Here is a 14,572-nt window from a genome sequence, read left to right on the forward strand (position 1 = left end):
GTTCATCACACCCCCCAACCTTAAAACTCTATTAATATGTGAAAATAGTATCACAGCATTGGCTAAAGAGGTCAGTTTAGACCTCTAAGAGTAAAGAGTTGTCCGGTAACCTGTAGAAAAACCTGCCCTTTCCTATGGGCACACTGCATGGGGGTCACCTCTTGCCTTCTCCATTCAAGCCACATACAGAGACCCTACAGAGCCCTTTGCATCTCCAACCATGAAAGGCAAGAAGGTTGCAAGTGTTTATTTTACTGTTAGAGACCTTACTGTTTCTTTTCACTGACCCCTCTATTCCCAGATTTCTGTGTCAGTCTCACATCCTTCCTCCTCCTTATTACAAACTCAATTCCATTTTAATAAACATCTAAAAGACTTTGAAAAATAGAAATTACATTTATAAGAAACTATAAAATGGAGAAGAACAGGGCTGCAGCCTTTTCCCAACACTCTCCACAAGTCAGTCCCAAACCCAGCCATTTGATCTTAATGTGCTTCTTCCATCTAACTGGTGGAATTTTGCTATTGGTTTCATTATGAATAAAGAGACTTGGCCTTTGGTTAATACATTCTTTAACAGAGTTCTCCTTGATACATTTTTGTTTGGAGTGGTTGTTCTCCATAACAGAGACATTTGTGTTAACCAGTAATGTTGCACTCAGATTTTTAAGGCTGGAAGGAGCTGGCATTTTCAACTGTTCTCCTCAAAACATTTACTTCTGCCTATAAAAGGTTATAACACCTTTTTGGTCAGAGATCTTTTTTAATAGAAATCTAAACTAGCAATGAGCTCTTTCTCTTTTAATTTAAGTAATATTTCAACACAATTCCTATAAACTATGCCAACCTAGAAAAACAACTGGTATTAGCATAGACACTTTTGGCCATTCTTTTGGCCAGCTTATGTCAATAGAGTCATGATGATTTACATCATCTGGATTTACCTCAGCTGCAAAACTAGATTCAGGATAACAGCATCTAGGAAAGGCAATGATATGTAAATATTTCTTTGGCTTTGCTGTGCACACTGTGGATGGAATTAATTTCCCCCACCTCTGGCAGTCTCGTTGTTAGTTTAAGCTAGTCCAGTCAAAACTATTCTTTTCAACTGCCTCTGAGATTTAAAGACCTTTAATGCAGATTTCTATCTCAGGTTGGGCTGAATTGTCCTAGAGGGCACACAGATGAGCTATGATGCTACTGATGCCTTTCCCAGTTCTGCCTCAAGCTTCTTGTGCTGCCCTGGATAAAGCACTTGTATGTTTTTTTGCTGCAAGACTTTCTGCTTCCCAGCTGCTGGCTTGTCTCTCAGAAAGCTGTATCTTGGAGGTACAGACACACATTTTTGTCACTCCTAGTTCCTTCCTACATCTAAGACAAAGGAGTACCCTCAATAGGGCTTCTCCATATACTGAAACCACAGACCTTTGTTTCTCTGTAGTACAGCCTTGGCAATCCCCACCCCTCACATGTCTCAGAGCCAATTTATAATATGAATCATAGAATCATAGAATGGCTTAGGTTGGAAGGGACCTTAAAGGTTGCCTAGTCCATCCCCCTGTAATTTGTGATCTTCAACAGGATCAGGTTGCTCAGGGTCCCATTCAACCTGACCCTGACTGTTTCCAAGGATGGGGCATCTACCACCTCTCTGGGAAACCTGTGCCAGTGTCTCACCATGCTCATAGTGAAAAATTTCTTCCTTATATCTAGTCTAAACCTGTTATTTTAGTTTAAACACATCATCCCTTGTCCTATCTCTACAGGCCCTGCTAAAAAGTTCGTCCTGAGCTTGCTTGTATGCCCCTTTTAAGTACTCAAAGGCTGCAACAAGGTTCTCCCAGAGCCTTCTCTCCTCCAGGCTGAACAACCCCAACTCTCCCAGCCTTTTCTCACAGGAGAGGTGCTCCATCTCTCTGATTATCTTCAGGAATCCTCTTCCCCACATTGAAGGTCAGCGTCTGCCTCAGCACTGGGGGTGAAACAAAGTACTGGATAACCCTTCTGTTGCTCTGAAGGAAAGGACCTATTCAAATCACACATGTGCTGCTATGATTTAGAAGAAAGATGGTTTGCAGTGTGTAGTCAACCTCATTGTTTCCTTATTTTTTTTTTGTAAATGTCTAAGTAAAAAAGAATTCCAATAATTTCTTAGCAAAGTCATATACCACAGGAAAAGGAGAATCTCTTGGAAAGTCTGTACTGCACATGCTAACTTGGCACTATTTATGGGTGATGATACACAGTGGGCTGTGCAGTCTCTGTTCCACTTCACCTTGTTCTGTGCCCTTTCTCCTCTTCCAACACTGGCATGCTGTCTGGAAATGATACACAAACTGCAGGTATTGGACTAAGATAATAAGATTATCAAAGAGGCATTTTGAACATTTAAAGTAAAGTTTCTTACTGGAAACATCATTTGGGGTTTAGGGCAGAAGGAAACAGGCAAGCAAAAGCAAAGGTAGCTTCAGCTCTTTACCTGCATGGAAGGTTGACGTAGACCTTGCCAACCCCATCCATGTGAAGAGCAGCTGATGTTTCTGGAGCAGAACCAGCTTTCTGGTGCTGCAGGGCTTCAGGGCAGCTCCAGGCCTGGCTTAACTATGCTGGGACTTTCCACACACAGCTCCACATGGGTAACTGTGTCAGCCCTGCTGACAGCTTTCCTTTAGGCAACTCCTGGTGACACTCCACAATTGCCTGTCACTACTCAATGCATGGCACAACAGGAAGCTCAGGGTTTACTCTGCTATCAGTCACCTGCCTGTCACCACTCACCTGTGAAGCACTACTTGGCTCTTGTTTTACTTAATGGAGAGTTGAAATAACTGGGTGTTCAAAGCACTTATTGTGCTCCAGGGGAGACGATGTAGTAGTGCACCAGGGATCAATATTGCCCACAAATTTTAGGCTCAGCATTTCTATGACTTCAAGCATGAGATGTTGGAGAGAAAGCATTTTCTTTTGGGAGATGCTACTGTCAAATCTGTGTTGGGGGTTGTCTGAGTCCAGAACCCTCTTTTTGTACTGAATTTGGGTGTATTTCTGGGTTTCTGCTGCTTTCCCAAGCTCACTGACTCCAAGAGCCAGATAAAATGGATCTCACTGCTGCTGACTAAATGGCTGCCATCAGAGTGACACAGACAGGCAGAATCTGCCAACAGGAGCCTTATGAAATTTAACAAGGACAGATGCAAATTCCTGCACCTGGGGAGGAATAATCCTTTTCAGTAACACAGCAGGGGATGGATGGGCTGCAGAGAAGCTTTGCTGAAAAGGACTTTGGGGGGTCTTGGTGGGAGGTGACCATGAGCCAGCAGCAGGCACTGGCAGAAAAGAAAGCAAACAGCATCCTGGACTGGAAATAGGAGATGAGCCAGAGATCCAGGTGATGTTTTCACTTTACTCAATGCTTGTTACATCACATCTAAAGATCACATCCAGGTGAGGGCTCCTCATTGCAAGAAAAACATTGATCAGGTGAAGCGAGTTCAGCACAAGGCCAGCACATTGGGCAGGGACTCCAACACTCATCCTGGTGGGACTTGTTCAGGCTGGAGAAGACATGGCTTTAGGTGAACCCTAAAGCAGCCTCCCAGTGCTCCCAAGGAGGTCATCCACTACACAGAGCAGTAGAAGGTGATGGGAAGATGAGAGGTAAATTGAAAAAAGTGAAGTTCAGTCCAGATATAAGTGAAAACATTTGTACTCTAAGGATTGTCAAGCACTGGAACAAATTACCCAGATTGTCACATCTGTGTCTTTGGAGGTTTTCAAGACTTGTTTGGATCAAGTCATAAAGCAACCTGATCTCACCTCCCATTTGACCCTGTTTTGAGCAGGGAGTCTGACAAACAGACCTCTTGAGGGACCTTCAAACTGAATTATTCCATGGGAATTAGAACAGTGTAGCAGAAAAGTTGAAACAGTCAGGTCACACCAAGGCAGAATGGAAGAAGGCTCAAGAACGAAGATGCATTGGCAGAAAACGAACGGGAGATCTGGTTTCTGTTCTTGGGTGTGTTTACAGGAACAGAGGTTGACACTGAATATGCCACTTAACTCTTGTCTGGGGTTCCAGTTTTAGGCTTCCACAATGACATTGCATGGGTTAGAGTTCCAGGGCCTCATCTACACCTAACAAAAAGGAGGTTCTGATCTTGGATGATTCTTTCAGATTTTAGATTCCTCTCATATTCAGCAATGTGCAACAGAAAATAAAATCACAGTAGAAGGTAAAGATAGGATATAAAGAAAATATCCAATGTGAGTAAAGGTAGTTAAAAAAGGAAAAAAAAATTAATACTTTTAGCAGCTCCCCAGCCAGTGACATAGAAAAAATTATAAGCATTTTATAACAGAATTATAAGGACAAAACAGAAAGAAATATTAAACTCAAAGTAGAATTCTGTAATTTTAGCAAGCTGGATTTAAAATCTTTGTTTACTACACAAAATCTCTTGGGTAAACGTAATATGCCTTTGTCCCTTGCTTAGTCCAAGAGGGATAATAAAGCTAAGAGACAACACTGGATTTAAGGATAATCAGATTAAGGCTGCGTTCTCTGTTTTTTTGGTTGGGCTTTTTTTTTCCTAATCTTTAGCTGCAAAATCCAACCATGTTTGGGACTATGTCTTGCAAATTGTATCTAAACATCATGAACACCTGCTGGCCTGAGTGAGACAATAAAGATATTGGACAAAGTTTAGTTGTGTTGCACAAAGTCCGTGCAAAGCTTCAAACTTTTGCCTGATTTATAACCTCTTATTTTGGCTGTGGTGCTCTCTCAAACAGAGATGAAAGGCACTGAGCTGGAGGAGGCTCTTATGTAGCTGGGAATCTGGACCACTGACCAGGAGTTATGTGGGGTTCTGGCCAGATCTGGTCTTACATATTTAAGGTCAATTGATTAAGGTTTGTTCTCTTTATGTAGCACTATGTTTTCGAACAGATGGAGGCCCCAAACCTTTCTCCTGAACACACAAATGAAAAGTCTTATGGAAAAGGGGAATCACTCAAATATAGTAATGCTGGAGCTTATGAAATGAGGATTATAAGCATGAGTGTGGGGGAGAAGTGGGTAAGTCAATAATGGTGCTCATGTGACTCTGCTCTCAGGAATCTGCAGTGGTGTTGGGGCCTGAAATGAGCATATCTATGGGCTCTGACTGCAGAAGGAACATTTTAAAGGGGAAGAATAATTAAGCAATGACAGAGGCATCATCATTATTAGATAATCACAACCCAGGGGCATTAACAAACTTTGAGTGTCTCTAATCCCATGGGGTCTAATTATTCTGTGATAATAACCACACCTCCATGTTTTAATTTATTCTTGTGGAGAATCCGGAGGGGGAGGTGGGAGAAACGGGGGCATTTTAATATTTTTGCTAAAAGATGCAGTTGGCCTTTCACTAGGGCTCATCAGTATTCTAATCTAACTAGCTTGTGTGATTGGCATTAAATTGTCTGCCCTTTACGGTGATCTCCAGCCAATCTGAGTATTCACCCTTGCACAAACTGGTGGTCTCTCCATTGCTAACAGAACCAGCATGCACTGGTTCTATTTCTCAGGGCAATTTTTGGAAAATGAGAGGTGGATTTTCCTGGTCTGGAGTGGTTTATTCTGCAGTAGGTCCTCTGACAAACACATTGCCACTGCTGTAGAGAAAGAGGTAAACACTTGCACATTTTCCGGTACCTTGAAAGTGCTGTCTGACATGTCAAAAAGGAAGATTCTAGTAAGTTTAAGTGCTCTGCTCATGCTTGGATAGAATAAAATAAAAGTGACAGATGCTCTCTAGGGGAGAGAGCACCAGAAAAGCAAGAGAGCAAGAAAGAGTCAGGGGAAACAAGAATGACAATATAGAAAGACATATACCAATATCACAGCCTTTCTCTAATAAGTCAGTGTCCTGCTACTTCTTCACTGCTCATAGGTGAACAGTTCCTGTGAAAGATTGTTCATATTTTCTCAAGGAACAGGGAGAGAGGAGCAGCAGTGAGCAAAGGAGGAAGGCAGGGGACCATCCACTCAACATCTGGCGGTTTCTGTGTATCTGCGTGCATGCACGTGCAAAGGAGAGTATGCAAGACAGAGAGGGAGAGGAAAGGAAGGAGTCTTTCCGTGGTGATCCTTCTGGTTCTGGCTTTCTGAAAGCAGCTTTATATTTTACAAAGTCCTATGTATACACTGACTTATAAAAGAATAATTATAAAAAGAAAACATAAAGAGGTGAACCAATGAATTCAAATCCTTGGAAAATTCAGAAACCAACATCTTCAAGAACTGGAGATTAACTTAGACTCCAATGCATACCCTTCAGTAATGCATGGTTCTTTGAGAGCTAAAGAAGTTTGGTGAGCTTGGGAGAAGTGAAAATCAGGGTCACTTATTTTAATCATTTATGTTATTTATGTTAACACTTAACTTGACATTTATGATTATCTTGAAATTACAGTGTCTACAGCATGGACCTTTCACAGCAGTGCAAAGAAGAAAACAGAGCACACAGAGGTACTACAGGTATGGCAGACAAACCTATCAGCTGGTTATTTTTGTAGTTTTCTAGTGTTCTGTTTCATATGTTTCCTCCAAACCTATCTACCTAACAGAAGGTATTTGAACAAACTAGGGTTTATTGATTGGGCATGTCTTTGTGAATCTAGGCTGGTTGTGTGAATCTTGGTGTTTCATGGTACATTTTCCTGTGACATTATGAAGACAGAGAGAGACAGTAAAAAAGCAGTTATTATTCTGGGCCAGTTCCACACTGAGGCTTCTGTTTTGTTGAAATGCATTGCTCAGTGAAGACCATCCACCTCCAGTGTAAACTACAAGCTGTACTTCAGCACTGTGCCTGCAACACATTGTGCATTCTTGCTGGGAGACCACAGTGATGAATCACCTTTGGTTTTGGGTGGGAAGTACTTTAGAGAGGCTCAGGAAGAGAGTAATAAGGCACAGTGGACTGGCTCGAGTAAAACTTCATAGCTGACCATTAGATATTTCCAACTGTAACTTTCACTGCAATCAAACTAAATTGAATCACCGCACTATGAAGAAAACAAAGAAGAATTACTGAGCGTTTATGACTGTGTTTTACTCAGTAGGGCTGAGGGCTGTGGCTGTGTTCATTGAAGCACCACTGAGTTCACATCCAAACCATGTCTCCAGGGAACTGTGCTGTGCTCTCATGTTTATTACTGCTATCTCACACAATTTGGAGCAAGCTATTGTTCAGGGACTCATGCCCTGATGCTGAGATGACCTTTATGTGGAGCCACTTCAGCATACAGCCACTCCTAAACCACTTCCCAAAGAATTTCTGATCTAGAATCATAAGACTCTACTTGAGGCCAGGATCTCCTGCCTGGAGCGCAGGTTCCTCCACATTGCCCTCCCTGTGCCTGCAACATCTTTGACACACTTCCATCACCAAGCAAGGACAAACAACAACCAGTAGCATCTCTCTCTTCATAAAAAAAAGAGTGTCAGTAGAGTCCAAGGCTACAGTTCAAGGTAAGCCATGTCTCTGTTGTATGAGTGCTAACCACGCACATATATGGCAATTCAAATTCAAGTACATGGGAGGGGATGGCCTGATTTATCTTCTTTTCCACCTCTCTCGCACATCTGTCTTAAGATCAGGTAAATAATTCTTGGGAGGTGTTTGTCTCCATTGCAATAAGATGCTCCTAAAAGATTTATTTACTTCGGACACTTGGGAGTCCTATCTGTGATGTTTTAGAATAGAGATGAGATAAACTAGATATTGAACATCTGAGTCTGTAGTTAAAGGAGTTATGAATCCTGCAGGTGCATGAATAATAATTTCCATGGAAGAAAGGATTTTTAGTGGGGTGTGCAAGCACAACCCCATTGTAATAGCACATCCACAAGATACAGTCATTCACCCCTGCAAGCCACAGAACTCGAGGATTATCTTGCTAATGTAAAATTACTCAGCCAGGTCCTTTGCAGACCATTTGTAAAGTCATATGTAGCTCAATGGGACACTGCTTCTTTTTGTCCGTATTGCACATTTTTGTCCTGCACACAGCAAGGGCAGTTGAGGGTTTACTTTACTCGGTTTTAAACACATGCAGTTGTTGGAGATACTTTTGTTTGGCCAGTGCATAAAATAAATCAGTAGCCCTACATTCAAACAAGTAGTTCTTCTGAGAAAATGCTGAAACGATTAGGTTAAAGACATTTATTATGATCATTGTTGTTGTTGTTGTTATTTTATTGTTATTATTATTGTTGTTATTTGTAATCATCCCCTCTTAGGGAAACAGACCAGGAATATCCACGGACCATGGACACATGCACAATCCAGTAGGGTTGAAGGAACAGTGCTGACAATAGTAAACTTGAAATAGTTGAATGCTCCTTCAAATGCATGAGTTTTTCTAAGATTTACATTATTTCCTGGATATTACGAACTGCAGCATTTTCTGGGCTTGGATATATTAGATATAAGCTCACATATCTACCTGTGTAGGCAAGCTGATACCATCACATTTCTTTAGTAGAAAGCAACCCCTGAATGAACTTGAAACAGTGCTTCCAAGAGAAAGAAAAACAGCTTTTTTTACAGACTGGGATTCTTGTAGCTTGAAATAGAGATTAAGGTGGAGTAGAGAGACACTTACAAAATATAATGTATTGTAAGTATTACTTATATACTGCAAGCAAAGTAAATCCTGAAATGTGCTAAGGCAATGGATTTAATACTTTAGGAAGATAATGTACTAATGTTTAAAAAACAAACATGTTTCCTGTTGAATTAGATCCTGCTAATCCATGGTTTAGTACTGTATGATGTTTCCCAAAAAACCCCAACAAAACAAAACAAAAAAGTAAACCCAAAGAATTAACTAGCATAATGTCTGACTGCATGCAATGGTATTTATGCCACTCTGAGGAAACTGCTAAGAGATTTCTGTGCCAAAAATACATACATTGATAATGTTGATTCTAAAACAGATAAGGGAACTTTGGCAAAACAACTCTTCCTGCAGTTGTCAGGCAGCCTCACTGAGCAGTTCTACCCTCCCTAAGCTCATTCAGCACCTGGAACTCCTTGAGATCCTTCTGGCTGCACTGGTGCACCTGCTCAGGAACTGTTCTGAGAGGAGAATGAACAAAGACCTGTTACATTTTAAGGGACAAATATGCAAACAGGCAATTCCAGCAAACTGGTGGTCTGTTTGCTGCCATCAGCATCCTTCAGGTTCCCAGTGACTCAGTCTTCCAAGGAGACCAGGAAGAGGCTGTTTCAGGGAGGCTCCATGGAAATCCATCACCATTCACCTCTCTGTTTACTGTACTGGGACTCTGGGAGATTTTTAGCCACAATTCCCACTCCTTTATTCTTTAGTCATTTAAGACATTTTGGAGTGTTATTAAAAATACAAATATAGGTCAAAACTACATGCTCAGTTTCCTATTTTTGGCTCCAACTTCTGTTTGCATGCCTGCTTAAGGGTGACCTAATTATCAGATGGGCTTAGTACCAATATATCTCTCCAAGAAGCAGCATAATCTCTGGGCAGTAAGAGCAGTCAAAATCAATTCACTTATTTAGAAGCCTAACCACAGACTGAGAAACTTAACACCATGTGGGTAAGACCAGCTGACTACTTCTGTCATCACAAATCTATGCAGTCCAAGAACAGGAGGTGGGCATGCTAAGGCAAGATTTTCTTCCCTAGCTTCCTTGAAAACACATACTTTCAAAAAAATTTGTGCTGAGATCAGGATTAAGGCATTGCACTTCTCTGTCCTCCAAGCACTAAGGTAAGGGTGCAAATTATATAATTAGAATATAAAATTTAAAAACATACACTTGGGTTGTTTAAGTATGTGTACTCTATGTATAATGTATTTATAAACCTTTATTTAAGCTATGTCTTGTATTTATCCTAAAAATAATAAACAATTATACTAGGGAAGTTTTCTATGTTCTGCAAAACTAATAAAGCTTATTTTAAATGACTTTACAATAATGGAATTTTCATCAATTCCACATGAAATGGTACAAAAATAATCAAATTGTACTACAGTGTGACGAGTGCCATTCTTCATTTTAAACCGATCTTTTCCAACTCGAAACATCCACTTCAATTCATTCTTTAGCAGACTGTCAGACCTTCCTACACACCTGCTGGTAGGGTTATTTTTGGATCACCCTGGAAGCAAATCACAGCTATCTCAGTGGGTGCACTGGCCTCTAACAAAATGTCACCGTGGCAGCCTTGAGCCGCTGATTGGAGAAAAACGTATTGTACTGAAGTGAACAAAAAGCAAATCTTCTAAGAATGATTATTTGAACATTACTCACTGCTTCTCACCTGAAGCATCTTGTATATTCTATAAAATTTCTAACATTTCAACAATTGCGTTCACAACACGAACATCTTCAACTAACAAAGACAATCTTTATGTCAGATTAGAGGGCAGAGAAAATAATGAGCCAGGGGTGATGGCTAGAAGTTATAATTCTCTGCTTTGAGCAGAGGGAAAGAATGAATTAAGTCTTACAGGGCAGGCAGTGTATTTTTTTTTCTTTTTTTCCCCCAGATTATTCTATATTTCACAGTCTTCTGTTTTTTGGGGCTGTTATTCTTCAATGTCAGCATCTGTCTGAAAATGAGCATTTTTAGACTTTTGTGCTTGGGATAACTTTTTTTTCAACATAAGAGTTAATGGCTGAATACTGATGTATTATGACAAAAGCTGGGCTGGATTTTAAGAGATCATTAAAAGAAAAAGTCTTACTTTCTACAATATCAGATTTGGGTTTTTTTTTCAGAAATATTTCCTCTTAGGTTTACCCAGCAGATAAACCTAAAGAGTTTTTACAGAAGCATGAATAGCTAATTCAGCTGTGTGAGTAAATAATAGTTTAGAGAATAAAATAATCATGAAAATGTCATGGAAAATGAAGGCTCCTAAGTCTGAAACTGAATTAGCCTCTGGTTTAGCAATTCTATCCCCCCACAGCTCAGAAATTACATTGTGTATGTTCATGCAGATAAATTTGGATATATAATTAGATGTTTCGTCTCTTCATTTGCACATAGAAGGGCTTCCCTACTGGCTACTGAAAACACATTTGTGTATGAATTTTAAGAAACAAAATTGAAATGAGCTCACAGGGGCTGTGGAATCTTCATCCTTGGGGATACTCAAACCTTGACTGGACATGGCTTTCACCAGCCTGCTCTGACCGGTCCATGTTTGACAGTGCTGGGTTAGTCATGTACCAGCCAGGACAGTCAGAATACATGGTATTATCCTTGGGAAATTAGGGTAGTGGGTCAGTTGAGGCAAATTAAATGTCAGACATGTTAGAGGCAGATACTCTGATGCTGAGCTTGGATGTCTGTCCTTCACATCCTCCTCCAGGCCTTCCCATCACCCACTGAGTGAAGCCAAAATCTCTGCAGGCCCTGGAATAGCAGCTTACCTGCGAGCTCTTTGCTCAGTGATCCATTTGCAGGACGTGTCAAGGACACTCTTTGGAGGAGAGGATAAAGTTCCTGACCTTCAACTGACATTCATCCAGCCCAAAGTGGGAAATTTACAGTGTGGGTACCTACAGATGAGCTATTCCCTCCAAAATCCCTCCTTAGTCAACAAGAAATGCAAACTCCCAAGGCCCAACCAAAAGGGCATTAAGACAAACTGGATCAGACAAACAGGCATCAGTAAAAGCTACCCCAGCCCAGATCTTTGTTTTATGAAATACTACAGGGACCTGCCTTTATAACAGTATGAAATAGTATTGGTACCTGCATTTAGAACAGAAAAAGTGTCCTAAGCAAGTGAAATGAAAATAAAATGAAGAATTAATTAACTAAATAGAGGTGATTAAAGTAAATAAAGGAAACAATTATCATATCAAAATAAAAGACAAGAAACATGATTAAATGAGTCTTCAAAAGACCCATGAGAAAGGCATGAAAGACATATTATGCATTTACCTGGTTTTTAGTCTTTCATGATTTCATTTTAATTTTTATTCACTACCATCTGATAATTGCAAGAAACAGTTACTTTAACCATAGGCAATTTAAACCATTTTAATTTTTTTCTTCCCGGGCCAAGAGACAAAAGAACCTATTTATTGCCTGAGGGGATTTTTACTAAAATGAAAGCTTAATCTTTCATGTTTTTTTAAGCAAAGGCTTTTAAAAAATCATTTCTAACAATGCTGTAGGGAGAGACTTCCATGGGTATGCAAAATTGAAATTATAAATTTACAATTATAAAAAAATTAATAGTTTGGGGGATTGCATTGTCTCTGTTCTTTCTGAATGAATACTCTTTCAAGCTTAAGAGACAGTATTTGGCACATGGAGGAGAACGAGTGTCCTTAGACTCTTCTGCGGTCAAAACTATTTAGTCAGAAAAGATTGTTGGAGTTTGATTTGTTTGGAAATCCTCAAATATCAGATGTCCTGGTGGTTTCTCACTTCCTGGCCTGTTTTCCTGTGTTGCCAAGGCATCAAAGTTGGCCTCACGCTATCCCCTTGTACCAGTTTGAGGCACCAAATGCTGCTAAATGTTATCTATGTCAAATTAAGCTTCAAGATGAACTTTAACTGAAATAGCCACCTTTTGGAGCTCTTAATACACATGTTTACGAAGGACAGAACATGAGATCTTGGTCAAAGATTGATTCAGGAGAGATCTTCAGGAGAGATACAGTTATATCTGTGTAGAAACACAGACAGGATTTGTGTGGCTGCCATGGTTTAAGGTATACTAGAAACCCACACATGCCCATCTCTGTTCTGTGCAATAGTTTGCCATTAACAATATCAAAAAAAGGATTAAATTTAAGCATCTACCTTTGCACTGCCCTAAATTTGAGCTGTTTTCTCAACTGAGAAATATTAATTTAATGCATTATCTGGAGAGACATAAACATTTCTTCCTGGGCTTAGTGCAGGCTTTGAAATCAGACAAAATAATTTACACTTATGAAACACAACAAACTGAAGTGTTCTATTAAAAGAAAACTAGACCAAAAAAATACCCTCAAGGCCTCCAAATATCCACACGTTGAAAGTCAGATTTAAGTGTTTTCTACCAATATATCTCAAGCTTTAATGGAAATACTTTGAGCTGCTATGAAAAGCTTTATCAAACTAAATTCATTTTCCATAAAGCAGAGAAGCATCATTGAAGATATTATTCAGGTTTACAAAATATTTAATAGGGCGGGGAATGTGGAACCAGATAAGGAAGGTTAAACTGAAGAACATTTTAACAAGGCTTGATTTTAGGTTAGTTCTGCAGCATAAACAGGTCAATGGACCTATCAGATACAGATTTTTCTGCGGCACACCAAGCTGTCTAATACTAGAAACAATTGTGTACAGGTAACTATCTGTAAGAGTTTCAAAAGCAAACTGGCCTTTCAAAAACACACTTTCAAAGACTGAATGTCCAAAATTTTGTGAAATTAACAGAAGTTCAATGTGTTAGTCAAAATTATTAATCTCTTTGGAAAAAACTTGGTAACCATTCTCCAATATCACTCTGAGCAATACGAAGCTCTAGGTACCCCAAAGATGTATCTGTCTAACTCTGTCTGACCATGGGCCTCTGCAGACTTGGACATCAGATTAAAACACCTCTCAGGTACTCAAGGAGCCTCAAGAAGACATTAAATGAGGGAACAGCAAGTCAGCCAGGCTGGATAAGAAGACTGTGTTGGAGAGGGGAAGAGGAAGATGTGGACCTTAGAGTCAAATCCAAGCTCTGTATTGACATGGCAAGACAAAGTGCATGATGGGAACATTCTGGTGCCACTTTGCCACAGAGCAGCAATGATAAGAAGAGTTAATTTCCAGCCCCTCTGCACCACAGAACACTGAATTGCCCTGAGAAGGCTTGTCAGTATGGGTCAAGATACGGTGAGCGTGTTTTGGGAGGACAGGCTGCTCAGACACTTAACAGCTAAACTGCAGAGATACCACAGAGCGTGCAGGAAATGCAACATTTCTGCTTCTGTAAATGGGTGATGTTTAGACAGGAGTAATGTGAAAACACCCAGTGGGACCAGCCTTTTGCAAAGTGTTGAGTCCCAGCTCCAAGATGGAGGGAAGAGATTGCTCATGTTTGGAAAAAAATATATATATCAGCAAGCCAAAATTATTTTCACCAAATGATGTTGCTAATGAATATTATTTTTAGGTTGAGATGAAGCTCCTGTCAGAAACAGGAAAATTCTGCACAAACTTAGTATTAGCCAAGTTGCTTTCCATTTAACCTCTGTCCCAACCAAACAATAAAACTGCAATATAAAGGGAAGCCTTGGCCAGTGCCAACAACCGGCACCGCACTCGGTCCCAGCTCCATTGTGCAGTGAAGACTGTTTTCCTTACTGATGAGCTCAGACCGTCTGCCATGAATTACATTTTCATGGGGAATAAATACACACTTAAACAAGATTAAACACAAACGTTCTTTAGTGGTGTCTAAAATAATATGAATGTTTTTTAGAACAGCAATAAACACACTTCATGATGCAAATAATTACACCCTGCAGCC

At 40.1% G+C, this 14,572-nt stretch overlaps 1 protein-coding gene across 12 annotated transcripts in view; it reads right to left on the reverse strand.

The window, feature by feature from the left end:
- Positions 1-14,572, reverse strand: part of CELF2 (CUGBP Elav-like family member 2) — a 553,335-nt gene that overhangs the window by 29,672 nt on the left and 509,091 nt on the right. The window lies entirely within an intron of this gene.

Source organism: Pithys albifrons, chromosome 3 (assembly GCF_047495875.1).
Source record: "Pithys albifrons albifrons isolate INPA30051 chromosome 3, PitAlb_v1, whole genome shotgun sequence".
NCBI classification, from domain to species: domain Eukaryota; kingdom Metazoa; phylum Chordata; class Aves; order Passeriformes; family Thamnophilidae; genus Pithys; species Pithys albifrons.